We start from the raw sequence: 6,000 nt of genomic DNA, 5'->3' as shown, positions 1-6,000 counted from the left end.
ACAGTCTCTCCCTCTGTACAGTTAGTCTCTCTCTCCCCCTCTCCCCTTCCCCTTGACTTGATTAAACCCAACACTTGCTGTACCTAAACCAGCATGAGAGTAATCAAATTCAAATCAATATCCGTGTTGCCCTTGGCTTAAGAGGTGGACATCATTTTACATCACTATCACAAGTTCTAGTTGTGAAGCGGGGGAAAAAAACTATTGATGAAGCCAAAGCAGTAATGGCAGGCATCAATCAATGGGAATCATCTACATTATGTGAGAGTATACGTTGACATTTCTTATTTTCTGTAATAAAAATATATGTAAACAAACATATCTCAGCTACCAGTGTCCTTCAAGCTGAATTATTTAATACCAAGTAGTGCTGAGTGATTAGTGATTTTTGAGGTCAGTACGATTAGTAATAAAGAATCACGTTTTTCTGATTTCGGCTTAAATTATATGGGTTGAAACAAAACAATTATTAAAAGTCCCATGATGGTAGTGACTGGCCATTACTGCTTATCCCTTATTAAGCATAATTTATTTACATTACTTTAATAAAATATATATTTTTAATTTAATTACTTTATTATTTCATTCCAAGTCATCTCATCTCTATAGAGCTGCTGTCTATGCTGTCTGACAAACTATTTTAGTAGTTCTTCAAAGTAAATAAGATATACTTTTATGACTGCTGAATACCAACTAACAATCATTTAGATCATGTATTTTCAGGTAGAAACCTTGCAAAGTAACAGCTGCTCACTACATCCCCTCACTATCATGCATTCTTCTGTCTCTTCCAGCAGAAGTAAAATAAACACAACCCGGACAAGTAGATGTGCAATGGATTATGGTCATTAGCTAGGTTTCCATCCAATTGGTGACAGATTTTCATGCGAATACAATAGAATCCGCATAAAGAAAATATGTGCATTTTCCCACAAGTGTTGTGTTTCCACCAAATTGACTTTCTGTAGATAAAAATCAGTGCGTGATGACGTAGTACAAACAAAATGTACTTGTTCGCTTAAATTTTCATGTACCGAATAAAAATCTAAAATTCAATATGTTTCAATCGCATTTTCAGCTCTACCGATGCTTTTGTCACAAAAACGGTTGAGTTAAATAGCAAATGTGCCTACTCTGGTCTTCGCACATGCGCTCTAGCCAACAGTTTGCAGATACATTGCGTGTAGGCTCTGCAGGTAGGCTAGTCTACACAATGAGATTATTATAGATAAGAGCGAGAATATTTTTATTTGTCACATAAAAAATACCCTCGATATTTATTGGAAATGAGCATCAAGATCACCGTGAACTTTCAACACATTGTGAAGCTCATCATAACTTGTTTTTAATTTTTTTAACAGTAACATGCAAAACACAAAAAACAGAATAGCCAGATCTGTAACCTAATAAACTGCATTGTCGTAGTGGAAGGACCACACATCATATCATCGCGTAACTCAAAATGTACTTCGATATGACGGTTATTAAATCCATTTTTGCGCTTAAAGCCATTTGTACCACCATTTCTCGCAGAATTAATTGTACGGACACAAAAAGATCCCAACATGTCAAACAAACAAATGATCTGTCAGCATTTACAAAATTGTACCGAAACGTCCTGTTCCATCACAGCTGTCGTGACTTTTTTGTTTATATGGTATGACTTTATTCGCATAAAAACGGGATAGAAACATGGTTATTGTAGTTCATTACCACGTTTTATGCGCTAAACTATGTAGAATATTGGCCTGTTGGAAACTAAAACTCCCTACTACATCACAGTTCAGGCTGGGTCTGATTTTTCTCTAGCGAAACTGTGCATTGTGCGCATTGAGCTCACAGAAAAAACGTCTTTCAAATAGTTGTTTTAAAAAAGTCAAATAACTGAAATGTCAGTTAATCGCTCAGCACTAATACCAAGGTAACTCCTATTAAATGATGTAACTCTTGCTGGTAGATCTACAGTGTGATCTAGTTATTTAACAGATCGTGGTACTGTGGTCAGATTAAACTAATGCACACCCAACAATTACATTTTAAAATTAAAATCCCACCAACCATTATAAACCAACTACCGCAGCATGAAATGATGCTCAATCACTCATAATTTCGTGAAACAACCAGGGACACTACATTGCAAAAAAAAAGGTATTTTGATGGAAAGCTGTAATGAGCTGTTTGTTTATAGCTACACATTCCAGTCTAGCTCTCAGAGGTAGAAGGGACGTGATGAAGAGGCATGATTTGAATTGAAAGAGTTTAAAAGAAAACAACTAAAGCAAAGAGGTGTCTCAAAAATCAATGAAGCAGCAATGGAAACAACCACGATTAGTAAACCCTGTAGTCGCGTGGTAATTGAACAGTCAAAATGCACAGTAGGTTGTTGTATCGGCTACAGTAGGCTAGGCATAGTATATTCATCTAAGATTATACAAAAATAAAACAATTAATGCAGCACTTAATTATTATGTGGTTGAAATCCTTCTATTGAGCCACACATCAAATACTATTGTGTGAGGGAGTGGGGAGAGGAAAACTAAGAGGAGGGATGAATGGACTAGAATGAAAACACAAATGAGTGATAGGCTACCAATCATGGGGAGAATGGGAGGATCAAATCCTGCAGGCTGGTCCCTACTGTCATGGGTTGTGTTATCACATTTATTTGCCCTCTACTATCTCTCTGTGATGGTGCTACTTCCGACCGGGAATAGAACATCCCAATCTTTAGGGAATCAATAGCTTCCAAATTAAAGTTACTAGCTCTAGTAATGTTTGCATACTTTAATTTGGATGCCACAGATTCTCTTAAAATTGGGAAGAAATTGAAATTATTAGAAATTCTATCATCATATGGTTAAGAATATAATTATTCTAATAGGTAGCCTACCGAATATATTGCACATCGCTGACCAGATGTGGAGCAGCGTAAACTTAGACTATGTCATAATAAACCACCGTGATAGGCCATTATAATGTATAGCGATATGTCCTATTGAATCGATACAATCCATTACAAATCAAACCTGACAATAAGCCTACACAAATAGTCTAAATTGTGTTTTAGAGCAGAGCATTTGACAAATAATAGCTGGGGTATTTAAAACAATAAGACAGACAAGGACAATTGATTCAGTTGTCATGCAATTCACCACAGTAGCTACATTGGCGACCTCAATAAAACCCCTATGAAACGCGTGTTTAGGGTGTAAACTATACAATTACGCATCCCGATTTCAAGCTGATATTTACAGAGAGCAAAACCAGCAACTGTGAACTTCCCCCATTCATGAGGTGGCACTATAGGTCCCTGTGAGTGTGTGCGCACCGAATACGTCCTAGCGCTACATAGTCCTACAATGCACAATCTGACAATAGAGGCAAAGCGCAGATACGCAGAGCTCTAAAATAATTCCTCACACTCATCTCTCACTTTAATGTGTTCTGAGAAGGAATGCGAGCATTCCAGGAGTCCAACGCCAAAAGCCAGGGCGCATCGATGTGGCAGCGCAGCTAGGTTAGTCTTCAGAAAAAAGCCTCTGACAAAGACGTTATTAGCTACATCATGTAAATAAAAAGAAACACTTGTACGTACCACTGTTGCTCCAGTTCCCAGTCCCTAAAGAAGTCAAACTCGAATAGGTCCATGGTTGGTCCCCGTTGTCTGATTCAGGAAGGAACCGGTGCCTGCTCAACGTAGCCTATGCGTCAGTCTACATATATCAATTCTGTGGATCTGCTAAATGTAACTAGCTATGCTGTACGGTGTTCTCTCTGGCGAACTGACACACACTGCAAGGACAACACCACTGCCTCCTGCCTGCCTCCCGTCTCCAACGCTCACAGTGAACAAAAGGCGGAGCTTGAGACAGGCAGAAGCGGCGACTCCGAGCCCGGGTAGTCCAAATTGAGGTTAGCAAAAATTCTATTTGCCCCACCCATTTTAAGTGTAAACGTCAGCTGTCAAAAACAACTATAGATGAAGAAGAAAAAAAAGAGTCAATGGTTAATAGGCCTGTGAGGAAATCATAACAAACAATATTTTATTATAAGTTATAACGTTATAACCTTTAGAAATGATGATGCATATGCATGTTTAAGCAGTGTGGGATAATTGTGCATTACCATGCATTAGCATTATTCACAACAGTTGTTTCCAGATGCAAAGGTCATATTACTATTGACTGATCATAGACTAGGACAAGTTCAAATCAAATCAAATGTTATTAGTCACGTGCGCCGAATACAACAGGTGTAGTAGACCTTACAGTGCAATTCTTACTGACGAGCCCCTAACCAACAGTGCAGTTTCAAAAAACCAAAAAATACGGATAAGGATAAGAGATAAAAGTAACAAGTAATTAAAGAGCAGCGGTAAAAAATAGCAATATATACAGGGGGGTGTCGGTTCAGAGTCAATGTGCGGAGGCACCGGTTAGTTTAGGTAGTATGTACATGTTGGTAGAGTTATTGAAGTGACTATGCATAGATGACAACAGAGAGTGGCAGTGGTGTGGAGAGGGGGGGGGGGGGGGGCAATGCAAATAGTCTGGGTAGCTATTTGACTAGATGTTCAGGAGTTTCAGTTTATTTTATTTTTTACAGGGACAGTGCACATTAATCAACGTTTCAGTAAAAGTGCCGGTTTTAGCCAGCCGGCTAGTTTTCAACCGCAGTCCCTGGGCAGGTTATTTCTTATGACTTGGGGGTAGAAGCTGTTTAGAAGCCTCTTGGACCTAGACTTGGTGCTCCGGTACCGCTTGCCCTGCGGTAGCAGAGAGAACAGTCTATGACTAGGGTGGCTGGAGTCTTTGACAATTTTTAGGGCCTTCTTCTGACACCGCCTGGTATAGAGGTCCTGGATGGCAGGAAGCTTGTCTCCAGCGATGTACTGGGCCGTTCACACTACCCTCTGTAGTGCCTGAAGGTCGGAAGCCGAGCAGTTGCCATACCAAGCAGTGATGCAACCAGTAAGGATGCTCTCGATGGTGCAGCTGTAGAACCTTTTGAGGATCTGAGGCCCCATGCCATATTCCCCCTGAGGGGGAATAGGTTTTGTCATGCCCTCTTCACGACTGTCTTGGTGTGCTTGGACCAGGATTTGTGTTTAGAGTATATATGACCCATATTGACTGATCATAGACTAGGGCAAGTTCATGAGTTGTGTTTAGAGTATCTATGACCCATATTGACTGAATAAATGGGTGTTGTTGACAGCACCGTGACCTATTGGGCTCTACATTCTCACAGCAGACAGAGGTGTTAGAAATGATAAAGGTTCACAGTAATGGGGATATATGTTTGAGACAGATGATATCATTTCATATTTTTATTGAGCCAATCAATCTCCTGTGTAATCATAACAATGAAAAGAGGTCTGCTATAAATTATTTGGCGGCGCTATAGCTGCATAGGCCATGTGGGGAACAGACAGGCGGCGCGGCAGCACGGCAGTGGAGGAAACAGCTCTGTAGATTAATGTATACTGTAGTGAGGGAGCTGTGATGGAAACATTAGAAACATCAGCAGTATGTCTAGAAGGACTGTCTGCTTCCATCAACAGCACACTGCATGGGTCCTGTAATATGGAGCAGGAGTGTAGGCCACAGTAAAAGAGACATGTTAGCCTACATGACTGTATCATGATTTGCCTGGCTACCATGTGGTGCCAAAGGTAATACAAAGCCTTATCATGATACATCTCTCCACCTCACATGTAAAGGCTGGGAGTCTATTTGGATTTATGGCATATGCCCCCGAGTTTATATGAATTTTCCAGAATAGTAAAGGGACCTAGGTTTCGGTCAGACACACTCTGGGACCCAAATGGCTTTCTGGATGGCGTGCGATTAGAACAACTTGGTCTTCTGTTAGCCAGCTAGTATCAGGAGGAACCATCTGGAACCCATATGGCCCAAATGGAAACACGTAGTGTCTGCTTTATTACCTGTTCTGTATGGCCAGTGGTAAAGCTGAGGAGGGGTGGATAATTCATTGTGT

Source organism: Salvelinus namaycush, chromosome 17 (assembly GCF_016432855.1).
Source record: "Salvelinus namaycush isolate Seneca chromosome 17, SaNama_1.0, whole genome shotgun sequence".
Taxonomy (NCBI): domain Eukaryota; kingdom Metazoa; phylum Chordata; class Actinopteri; order Salmoniformes; family Salmonidae; genus Salvelinus; species Salvelinus namaycush.
The sequence above is the reverse complement of the archived record's forward strand: the minus strand, read 5'-3'. Positions refer to the sequence as shown.